This window comes from Dryobates pubescens, chromosome 18 (assembly GCF_014839835.1).
Source record: "Dryobates pubescens isolate bDryPub1 chromosome 18, bDryPub1.pri, whole genome shotgun sequence".
In the NCBI taxonomy this organism is placed as follows: Eukaryota; Metazoa; Chordata; class Aves; order Piciformes; family Picidae; genus Dryobates; species Dryobates pubescens.
In genome coordinates, this window is record NC_071629.1 from 21,688,295 (window position 1) to 21,700,721 (window position 12,427).

Here is a 12,427-nt window from a genome sequence, read left to right on the forward strand (position 1 = left end):
AGAAAGGCTCCTGGAGCCACATTTTCATACGGTTGCTGTGGGTTTGAGAAGCAGGATCTGCTTTTATGCTTTGATCCTCCTGCGAGGTCCTTAAATGGGTTTGGTGGTGGGTTCTTTAATTTTTTTGTTGCATGCATCTGTGATGACGAATTTGGGGATATAAGGGAAATTCCTTATGTAAGCAGTGTGGAAGAGCCCAGCCTGCAGTCAGCAATATGTCAGGGAGAGGCAGAGAAGCCATTATCAGGCAAAAGAGAGCAGCCCTGTAAGAGTCTTTGGGTAGTATCTGGCTGAAACTCAAGAGAGCAAATCCAGCCAGAATTAGAAGGCATCGAAGAGGGAAGGGTTTAATGCTCTGCTGTGGGCTTGGAGATCACTGTGTCAGTGGAAATAGATTGGATTTCCAGCAGAAGATGTGCAAGACGCCTGTGTGGTGAGGGAAAGGCTGCCATTGTCACCTGCAAATATTGTGGCTGTCTGCTTCATTTAGCCCCAGCTGCGGGTACCTTTTGTGGGCAAGGGGATTAGAGCTGACAGATGAATGTTTACTGATCAGGCTGCCTGGGCCACAGCCTCTGCTCTTGCCCTGGAAAAGCTATTTGTTCCCTAGCTTCACAGCAGGAAAATCAGACAAACCTGCATAAATACTGCTGACTGCAGCCTTTGGTTCAGTTTCCAGCCCAAGAGGGTGATGGTGAGACCTCATCTGTCCAGCTCTGGGGACCCCAGCACAACGCAGATCTGCTGGAGCAGGTCCAGAGGAGGCCACAGAGATGATCAGAGGGCTGGAGCACCTCTGCTATGGGGTCAGGCTGGGAGAGTTAAGACTGCTCAGCCTGGAAGAGAGAAGGCTCTAGAGAGACCTTAGAGCAGCTTTCCAGTACCTGAAGGGGCTACAGGAGAGCTGGGGAGGGATTGCTCTGAAGATGTTATAGTGATAGAATGAGTGGCAATGGTTTGAAACTACAACAGGGTAGATTTAGGTTGGACATCAGGAGGAAGTTCTTCACAATGAGAGTGGTGAAATACTGGAACAGGTTGCCCAGGAATGTGATTGAGGCCCCATTCCTGGAGACATTCAAGATCAAACTTTATGTGTCCCTGAGCAACTTGATCTGGCTGGAGATGTCCCTGCTGACTGCAGAGGAGTTGGACAAGATGATCTTTGAGGGTCCCTTCCAACCCAGTGCATTGTGTGATTCTGTGCATAAATTCAGAGGCTGATGTTGGGCCAAGTGCCAGATGTGATGATTCTGCCTGCAGATGGGAGGCACAGTGGCTCTGCAGCTGGCAGGAGTGCAGCAGAGCAGCAGCCAGGAGCTGGTCCCTGAAGTAAATGTTACTAAGTGTTAGAAACTTGCTGTGAGCACAGGACAGGCTCAGAGGTGCAGCTTCACTTTCCTCCTTCTGAGGAGGAACAGCCACAGCCACTTCCTTATTTAGGGCCTAATTGGTCTCTGCCACATCAGACAGGAAGAGGTTCAGCTCACTCTGTAAGAAACAGGTTTGATGAATTGTCAGGAGTCAAAACACTCTTTAGTCATGCTGGATTCCCCTATGTGAATGAGGAGGCTTTTTGTGTCACTGTGTCTGCAGGGGATCCTACAGAGAAGTAAGCCCAGCCTGCTCAGCCTGCTCTGCCACACACTCATATCTTCAGATGCATTAAACTGTCCAGCACAATAGGCTAGAAGCAATGTCTGAACTTCTTCTGGCAGCCAACTAAAAACCCCCCATCTGCCAACTGCCATGAGCAAATCACAGCTTGCTCAGGCAAAAGCTTGGGAATTGGTTGCACCTTCCTCTGAGAGAGCTCCCTGCAGATTTACCTGTGGGGCTCATTGATCACCTCAAATAGCTGCACAATCAGGAGGCATGCCCAGAATGCTAAAGTCTCATTCATTTTATTTACCCTGGATTTTCAACAGCCTTTCAGCAGTTCTTTCTCCCACTCCACCCTGCTGCCCTTGCATTTTCATTTCCTATGCAAAACCAGAGTTGGTAATTCAGTGGCAGAGGGCTCACAAACCCAACCTTCTTGTCCTAATGAGTAGCAAGTCCTGGCTGTGCCACCCCTCAGTTTCTTCTATAAAACAGATAGGATAAGCATTTTCTTATTTAGTAAGGCAGCTGAGTACAGGAAGAATGGAAACAATCAGATGTTCTAATAAGACTGCAAAAGATGAACATTTTCTTCCTGCCAGAGAATGGTAGGGTTTGGAAGGGACCTCTGGAGATCATCTAGTCCAAGCTCCCTGCTAGAGCAGGATCACCTAGAGTACATCCAGGAGAGTTTTGAATGCTCTGGGATAAAATGCCTCCCTGGGCAGCCTGCTCCAGGGCTCTGCTGCCCTCAAAGTGAAGAGTTTTTTCCTTATGTTTCTGTGGAACCTCCTGGATTCCTGTTTGTGTTCATTGCCCCTTGTCCTGTCACTGACACCACTGAGAGGAGTCTGGCTCCATCCTCCTGATTCTTGCCTTTTAGCTATTGATCAGCAATAATGAGAGTCCCCTTCAGCCTCTAGGCTAACCAGATCCAGGTCTCTCAGCCTTTCCTTCCTAAGGTAGATTCTCCAGTCCCCTTATCCCCACAGACAGTTTATGTTTCAGGAGTCTGAAACCCACTGGAAATCTCCCAGTTCCACGAAGAGCTTCCACTCTGAATGTCTTTGTGGTTACCCACATCCTCTTCAGCTGAGAGAAAACCTCATGAAGATATGACATCAACAAACTTTAAGAGGTAGTGTTAATGTCTGCAGGAATGAAATCTAGATAAGGCTTTGTTCTGTCTGCCTTTCCACGTGGATTGCAGGATGTGGTTGCTCACAAGCCTCACAAGGCTGTGGTCCTTGGCACAGCTAGAGCTGTGTGCCCAGCCTGCTGCTCTGCCTGCCCTGCTCCCACACCTCTTCTGAGCCCTGCTCAGCAGCATCACTCACAGCTCCAACTTTGCCCAGAGCACTGCCTTCTGGAGGGACTCAGGCAGGGTCATCTGTTTCAGAAATTGATTGTGAGAGTCAGGAATGCAAGAGTGGGGTCTCTACCTCCCCTGTGCCTTCATAAATCTCTCATAATTCTTCATAATAATACCTTCATAATTCCCTCAGTTTAAGAAAGATGTTGAGATGCTGGAAGGTGTCCAGAGAAGGGCAACAAAGCTGGGGAGGGGTATGGAGCACAGCCCTGTGAGGAGAGGCTGAGGGAGCTGGGGTTGCTTAGCCTGCAGAAGAGGAGGCTCAGGGGAGACCTTCTTGCTCTCTACAACTACCTGACAGGAGGTTGTAGCCAGGAGGGGGTTGGTCTCTTTTCCCAAGCAAGCAGTACCAGAACAAGAGGACACAGTCTCAAGCTGCACCAGGGGAGGTTTAGGCTGGATGTGAGGAAGCAGTTCTTCCCAGCAAGAGAGATTGGCCATTGGGATGTGCTGCCCAGGGAGGTGGTGGAGTCACCATCCCTGGAGGTGTTTAGGAAGAGCCTGGATGAGGCACTTGGTGCTATGGTTTAGTTGGGTTTAGTTGGTATGGTGTTGGGTGATAGGTTGGACTTGATGATCTCTGAGGTCTTTTCCAACCTGGTTAATTCTATGCTATGCTATGCTATGCTATGCTATGCTATGCTATGCTATGCTATGCTATGCTATGCTATGCTATGCTATTCTCTCAAGTGTGCTGCAGGCTGTATGCCAGGTCAGGTGAGGGCATGTGATAAGAACATCAAAGCACAGTAACAAAGCTCCCTTGACACCTCCACCAGACTTGCAGGCCAGGCAATGCAAGCTCTGGGCACCTAAGGCTAAGAAGCAGGGATTGCTGAGAGCAGATACCCCATAAACTTGCAGTATTCCTGGACTGAATACTTGAGCTGAATATAAAGCAGATCTTTATTAGTCTAGATTGCCATTTGCTGTGAGAAATTAAATCCTCCTGAGGTGTCAGCACTGACCTTTTTTTTTCTTGCATCCTTTAGAGACTTTCTTGCTTTAAGCAATTAAACACCAGAGCTTTCAGAGTGTCCTTACTATGCCTCTTTACAAGTAGCCTCAGTCCTCCTACGTGTGTGAGGTTCTGAGACAGCACATTCACTACTTCAGCACTCACATGGTCCTTGTGCCATCTCCTTGATTCCACTTCAGTTCCTTCTCCCTCACTTTCTAGATCAGTGCTTCCTCTATGCCTAATTAATACTGATTTTCTCCTTCAAACCCTGCAGTTGTGCATAGCATCCCACAGGGAGTTAAAATCACAGAATCACAGAATAGTTTGGGTTGGGAGCAACCTTAAAGATTATCTACTTCCAGCCCTCTGCCATGTGCAGGGACACCTCTCACCAGCCCAGGTTGCTCAAGGCTTCATCCAGCCTGGCCTTCAATGCCTCCAGGGAAGGGACATCCACAGCCTCCATGAGCAATCTGTTCCAGTGTCTCTCCACCCTCACACTAAAGAATTTCTTCCTCATCTCCAGTCTCAATCTCCCCTCTTCAAGCTCAAAGCCATTGCCCCTCACCCTATCACTCCAAGCCCTTGTAAAAAGTCCCTTCCCAGCCTTCTTGCAGGCCCCTTCAGATCCTGATAATCAGGTTTGAGAGTGATACTAAAATAGCATCATGTAGCCCACTCTGAAAGCAAAGCAGGCAAACTGTATATTCCTAGTTCTGTCCAAAGTCAAACACCACACTGTCCATGCTAAAGGGTAATGATTTATCTGAAACACCACTTGGAAAGAGCTCAAAATACTCCAGCATCTGATGCTTGGGAAAAATCAAGGAGGGTTCTGTCCAGCTGCTTTGGTGAGCACTATCTGTCCTTCCAAGTCTTTCTGTACATGCCCCAGTGAGACAGTAGATGCATTAATGAGGGGATACCTGGTCTGGTTTCCATTGGGAGCAAGCAATCAACTGCACAGCTAGCAGTGCTTCACTGGGTAGCAGAAAATGCCCTTCTGAAAGAGCCTCTCTCCCTCAAAGATGTAGTTTCAGTGCCACTTATTCCATCTACATGCCCTGGCAATACCTCCTTGTGGGGCTGCAGAGGCCTTTATCCTTAGTGGATCATTCCAGTGTTATTCCTGCCAGGGATTTTCCTTTCCTTCTGTTCTGAAGAACTCGTTAGCCATGCAGCAGCATCCTTGCCTTGCTTGCGTCTTAGGAAGGTCAGCAACGTGGTGGTCCCTTCAGTGAAGCTTACTTCATTATTGAAGCAGCCCAAGAAGCAACACAATCACAGAGTAACAGAATGGCTTAGGCTGGAAGGGACTTCAAAGATCATCTACTCCAATCCCCCTGCCATGGGCAGGGACACCTCCCACTAAATCAGGTTGCTCAAGGCCTCATCCAACCTAGCCTTGGGCACCTCCAGGGAGGAGGCATCCACAACCACTCTGGGCAATCCATTCCAATGTCTCACCACTCTCCTACTGAAGAACTTCTTCCTAAGACCCAGTCTAAATCTGCTCTCCCTCAGCTTCAAACCATTCCCCCTAGTTCTGTCTCCAAGTGCCCTCATGGTTGTAGCCAGGTGGGGGTTGGTCTCTTCTCCCAGGCAACCAGCACCAGAACAAGAGGACACAGTCTCAAGCTGTGCCAGGGGAGGTTTAGGCTGGAGATTAGGAAGAAGTCCTTCCCAGCAAGAGAGATTGGCCATTGGAATGTGCTGCCCAGGCAGGGGGTGGGGTCGATGTCCCTGGGGGTGTTTAAGAAGAGCCTAGATGAGGCACTCAGCACCATGGTGTAGTTGATAGTTAGGGTTGGGTGATCAGTTGGACTTGATGACTTTGGAGGTCTCTTCCAACCTGGTTGATTCTGTGATTCTGTTAAAAGTCCCTCCCCAGCTTTCCTGTAGGATCCCTTCAGCTATTGGAAGGCAGCTCTAAGGTCTCCCCCTGGAGTCTTCCCTTCTCCAGGCTGAACAACTCCATAGCAGAGGTTCTGCAGCCCTTGGATCATCTTTGTGGCTTTCCTCTGGACTTCCTCCAACATGGACTGCAACTATCCCTAGGCTGCAGTCAGAAGTGCAGCAGCATGGTCTGTCTCTGTATCATGCATTTAGGCCATGGTGGTGTTAGGCCAACAGTTGGACTTGATGATCTTAGGACTTGATGATGATTAGCCAGGGAATTACAGGCCTGTCAGCCTGACCTCAGTGCCAGGCAAGATTATGGAACAGGTCATCTTGAGTGCAATCACACAGCACTTACAGGATGGCCAAGGGATCAGGCCCAGCCAGCATGGGTTTAGGAAGGGCAGGTCCTGCCTGACCAACCTGATCTCCTTCTATGATCAGGGGACTGCCTGGTGGATGTGGGGAGGCCTGTGGATGTAGTCTACCTGGACCTCAGCAAGGCCTTTGACACCGTTCCCCATAGCAAACTCCTGGCCAAGCTGTCAGCCCCCGGCTTGGATGGGAGCACACTGCACTGGGTTAGGAACTGGCTGGAGGCTGAGCCCAGAGAGTGGTGGTGAATGGTGCCACAGCCAGCTGGCAGCCAGGCACCAGTGGTGTACCCCAAGGATCAGTGCTGGGCCCTGTGCTCTTTAACATCTTTATTGATGATCTGGACAAGGACATTGAGTCCATCATCAGTAAATTTGCTGATGACACCAAGCTGGGGGCAGGAGTTGATTGGCTGGAGGGTAGAGAGGCTCTGCAGAGGGACCTCGACAGGCTGGGCAGATGGGCAGAGGCCAAGGGCAGGACATTGAACACATCCAAGTGCCAGGTTCTGCACAGTGGCCACAACAACCCCATGCAGAGCTACAAGCTGGGGTCAGAGTGGCTGAGAGCAGCCAGGTAGAGAGGGACCTGGGGGTGCTGGTCGATGGTAGACTGAACATGAGCCTGCAGTGTGCCCAGGCAGCTAAGAGGGCCAATGGCATCCTGGCCTGCATCAGGAACAGTGTGGCCAGCAGGAGCAGGGAGGTCATTCTGCCCCTGTACACTGCACTGGTTAGGCCACACCTTGAGTCCTGTGTCCAGTTCTGGGCCCCTCAGTTTAGGAAGGAGGTTGACTTGCTGGAACGTGGCCAGAGAAGGGCAACAAAGTTGGTGAGGGGTTTGGAACATAAGCCCTACGAGGAGAGGCTGAGGGAGCTGGGGTTGCTTAGCCTGGAGAAGAGGAGACTCAGGGGTGACCTTATTGCTCTTTACAACTACCTGAAGGGAGGTTGTAGACAGACGGATGTTGGTCTCTTCTCCCAGGCGGCCAGCACCAGAACAAGAGGACACAGTCTCAGGCTGCGCCAGGGGAGGTTCAGGCTAGATGTTAGGAAAAAGTTCTATACAGAGAGAGTGATTGCCCATTGGAATGGGCTGCCTGGGGAGGTGGTGGAGTCGCCATCACTGGAGGTGTTCAGGAGGAGACTTGATGGGGTGCTTGGTGCCATGGGTTAGTTGTTTAGGTGGTGTTGGATTGGTTGATGGGTTGGACGCGATGATCTTGAAGGTCTCTTCCAACCTGGTTTATTCTATATATTCTATATTGGAGGTCTTTTCCTACTAAGGCAGTTCTGTGACTGTGTGATTCCAGGAACAGACAAAATTGGTTGGCATTCATTTTAAGAGGGGTATTTTTCTGTCACGTCACAAGCTCTTTGACAGCAAAGCAGCCAAAGTTACTTAAGATGCAGCAGATTTCAACTGAGAGCTGGAGGAAACCTTTCAGATAATGCAAGTGTATGAATGCTGCCATGTGTTCCCATCTCCCACTGAGTTCTATTTTTATTTGTTTCTAGCTGAAAGCCCTCCTAGAGTTTCTTGAGGTTGGACTGTGTGACAAGAGCACCTGGAAAGGCTCAGTGCCCCAGAATACCACCTGCTCTTTGGGAAGAAGTTCGTGCTAGGTGTGCCCCTCAAACACCTGCAGTCCTCTCCAGTGCAGGGGAACTGTGCTTTAGAAGAGGTTCTGCTTCTTAAGGCCTGTTCACAGAATCATAGAACTGCAGAATGTCAGGGGACTGGAAGGGACTTCCAGAAATCATTGAGTCCAAGCCCCCTGCCAGAGCAGGGTCACCCAGGGCAGGTCACACAAGAACACATCCAGATGGGTTTTGAGAGTCCACAACCTCTCTGGGCAGCCTGCTCCAGGCCTCAGAGAAGAAATTTTTTCCTCATGGTGAGGTGGTGGAACTTCCTGGGTTCCAGTTTGTGTCCATTGCCCCTTGTCCTGTCACAGGACACCACTGAAAAGAGCCTGGCCCCTTCTTCTTGACACCCACCACCCTTCAGATATTTATAGACATCTATAAGATCCCCTCTCAGGCTGCTCTTCTCCAGGCTATACAGCCCCATGTCTCTCAGCCTTTCCTCCTAAGAGAGATGTTCCAGTCCCCAGACCCCTCAGCATCTTCATGACCCTGCACTGGACTCTCTCCAGTTCCTTGTCCCTCTTAGTATTCAGTATCACTAAGGTTGGAAGAGACCTCAAAGATCATCGAGTCCAACCTGTCACCACAGACCTCATGACTAGAGTAGGGAGGACAATAGTGCCCACTGCAGGCTTGAACTCACAAGCTTCCCATTAAGGGTCTTATGTGCTACCAACTGAGCCACACCACAGGCCAAAGGTCCAGAACTGGGCACAATACTGCAGATAAGGCCTTGCCAGGGCAGCTCTAAGGTCTTGCTGGAACCTTCTCTTCTCCAGGCTGAACAGCCCCAACTTTCTCAGCCCATCTGTGTAGCAGAGGTTCTCCAGCCCTCTGATCATCTTGGTGGCCTGCTCTGGACCCACTCCATCAGGTCCAGGTACTTCCTGTGTTGGGGGCTGCAGAGCTGGACACAGCACTGCAGGTGAGGTCTCCCCAGAGCAGAGCATAGGGGCCACACTGCTTTGGATGCAGCCCAGGCTGCCCTTGGCCTTCTGTGCTGCCAGTGCCCATTGCTGGCTCCTGTCCAGCTTCTCCCCCACCAGCACCCCCAAACCCTTTTCTGCAGGGCTGCTCTCAATCTCATCACCCCCCAGCCTAGACTGGTACTGAGGATTACCCCAGCCTAGGTGCAGGACTTATGCACTCTGACTTAATTAACCTCATGAGAACCATTGGAAGTCTCTCAGCCATTCTTGCAGGCTTTCTGAAGACACAAGTGTCTAGGATATTGCAGAAAGCCATGAAACCTTTCATGGAACTACCCTCACAGCAGGACCAACTCCAGCTTCTTCCCACGGCAGGAGCCCTGGGTCATTCAACACATGGCTGGCCTGTACCTAAAGACTCCAGGTCCCTGCTGCAGACCTTCCCTGGTGGCTCCCAGCAGCTAATGCTTCACAGTTAGCTTCAGTACACCTCCCCAAGCCCATCTCCAACACCCCCAGCAAATGACACTGCTGTAGGCCTCCTCTCCCTGCCCATTGCTAAAGGCTTGGATTACAGGGAGGTTGCCAGTCCTTTCCCAGCACTCACAGCTTCCTGAGATGCTCTGACTGAGAGGGACCTGGGGGTGCTGGTTGACGGTAGACTGAACATGAGCCTGCAGTGTGCCCAGGCAGCTAAGAGGGCCAATGGCATCCTGGCCTGCATCAGGAACAGTGTGGCCAGCAGGAGCAGGGAGGTCATTCTGCCCCTGTACACTGCACTGGTTAGGCTGCACCTCGAGTCCTGTGTCCAGTTCTGGGCCCCTCAGTTTAGGAAGGAGGTTGACTTGCTGGAACGAGTCCAGAGAAGAGCAACAAAGTTGGTGAGGGGTTTGGAGCATAAGTCCTACGAGGAGAGGCTGAGGGAGCTGGGGTTGCTTAGCCTGAAGAAGAGGAGACTCAGGGGTGACCTTATTGCTCTCTACAACTACCTGAAGGGAGGTTGTAGACAGACGGATGTTGGTCTCTTCTCCCAGGCGGCCAGTACCAGAACAAGAGGACACAGTCTCAGGCTGCACCAGGGGAGGTTCAGGCTAGATGTTAGGAAAAAGTTCTATACAGAAAGAGTGATTGCACATTGGAATGGGCTGCCTGGGGAGGTGGTGGAGTCGCCATCACTGGAGGTGTTCAGGAGGAGACTTGATGTGGTGCTTGGTGCCGTGGGTTAGTTGTTTGGGTGGTGTTGGATTGGTTGATGGGTTGGACACGATGATCTTGAAGGTCTCTTCCAACCTGGTTTATTCTATGTATTCTATGACTGCATTGCTGGGAAATCCCTTTGCTGGAAAGCTCTTGGATGAGGGGGGCATTAGAGCCAAGACTCCCCAAAGAGCAGCAGCACCCCCCAGAACACCTTTGCATCTCACAGAGAACGGCAAATGCAGCATCATGACCTTGGCTCCTAACACTTCACATTAAAACGCTCTCACGATCACCCTGCAGAGTCATTGTCAAGGATGGCTGCAGTTGGTTGTTGCCCTCTCAACGTTTCTGCTCTGTACCTTCATGAAAGAACAGTTTGTTAAACCCAACACTTCCAGCAGCACTTGACCTTGCTAAGAGCTGTAGGCATGCCAGGAGGCAATCTTTGCCCTGATTTATTTGCGTGGAGAAACTTCTCTCCCGTTTGAAGTGCAAGAAGAAGAAACTGCCTTGAAAGCAGAAGAAACTGGCTCAAAACCACAGAGCATGCAGCCTGTGTTCTGAGATTTGTGTGGAAGATTGACTCAGAACAATTATTATCTAAAAACTTTAAAAACCCCACCATAGTACTCCCCTCATGCATGGGAGCCCGTTGGAAGAGGAGGGATTGTCCTCCCAGTTCTCTTTCATGTTTAGAATACAGAATAAACCAGGTTGGAAAAGACCTTGGAGAGCATCAAGTAGAACCTATCACCCAGCACCATCTGATCAACTAAACCATGGCACCAAGTGCCTCATCCAGGCTCTTCTGAAACACCTCCAGGGATGGAGACTCCACTACCTCCCTGGGCAGCACATCCCAATGGCCAATTACTCTTTCTGGGAAGAAGTTCTTCCCAACATCCAGCCTAAACCTCCCCTGGCACAGCTTGAGACTGTGTCCTCTTGTTCTGGTGCTGGGTGCCTGGGAGAAGAGACCAACCTCCACCTGGCTACAACCTCCCTTCAGGGAGTTGGAGAGAGCAAGAAGGTGTCCCCTGAGCCTCCTCTTCTGCAGGCTAAGCAACCCCAGCTCCCTCAGCCTCTCCTCACAGGGCTGTGCTCCAGACCCCTCCCCAGCCTTGTTGCCCTTCTCTGGACACCTTCCAGCATCTCAACACCTTTCCTAAACTGAGGGGCCCAGAACTGGACACAGGACTCAAGGTGTGGCCTAACCAGTGCTGAGCACAGGGCAGCATGACTTCCCTGATCCTGCTGGCCACACTGTTCCTGATGCAGGCCAGGATGCCATTGGCCTTCTTGGCCACCTGGGCACACTGCTGGGTCCCTTTCTGCCTGGCTGCTCTCCAAGCACTCTGACCCCAGCCTGTAGCACTGCCTGGGGTTGTTGTGGCCAATGTGCAGAACCTGGCACTTGGTTGTGTTCAATCTCCTGCCCTTGGACTCTGCCCATCTGTCCAGCCTGGCAAGGTCCCTCTGCAGAGCTCTGCTACCCTCTAACAGCTCAACTCCTGCCCCCAGCATGGTGTCATCTGCAAACTTACTGCTGATGGACTCCATCCCCTCCTCCAGATCATCAATAAAGATACAACCCTTCAGTTGATGCAGCCCAGCACATGGCTGCCAGCTCACATTTCCCCCCATTCTAGCAAGAGCTAAAGCCACAGCTCACCTAGCTCTAAAGCTTACATGAGTTCATACAGGCCTTGTATTTACTCCCTCCTCATTGAATTCCCCTTTACCCCTCATGGGGATTGCTGTGACTTGCAAGAGTTCATTTAAAAGCATGTAAACAACCCCCCCACGACTGCAAGCAGATGTTGCCAAGGAATGAACCCATCTGTTTACTGTGGGCTTGTTTTGTTGTGGTTTTGGTTTGGTTTAGGTTTTAATTTCTTCTTAAACCTGGCTGTAAAAGTACAGGAAGATGGTTTAAAGATGGTTCAGCTTACATTTTGTATTCAAACTGTAAGATAGTACCCGTGACACAGAGACTGAAAGGCCCCTTGAGGCCCCCTGACCACAGAAATGATGCTGCAAAACCCAATCCCAAATGGATGCTTCATCTCCAGGGTCACAAACAGACTTTGTGTCCAAGTACAAGCCAAGAGTGCCTCTGTTTGTACACTTCCCTTGGGGTTTTTTTTACAGTCTTCAAAACAAGGCAAGGTGACTCCTCCTTTGACATCACTCAGGAGTGACTGGTGGCTTTTAAGATGTATCTGCTCCTGGTATAAGCCCCAGAGAAGGATCCAGAGGAGGGCAAGAGTTAACAGTCTTCAGAAGCTGGGCAGTGAGGCTTAGGAAAGAGATACTTTGGAAGTGATAATGGAAAGGATGCCCCCAACAAGTGGGGCAGCTGTGAGGGTGGTTCCTAGGGTGTGGAGCAAGGCATAAAAAGAGCCATGGAGCGCAGAGGGCAGAGCTGGCTGGAGAGCGA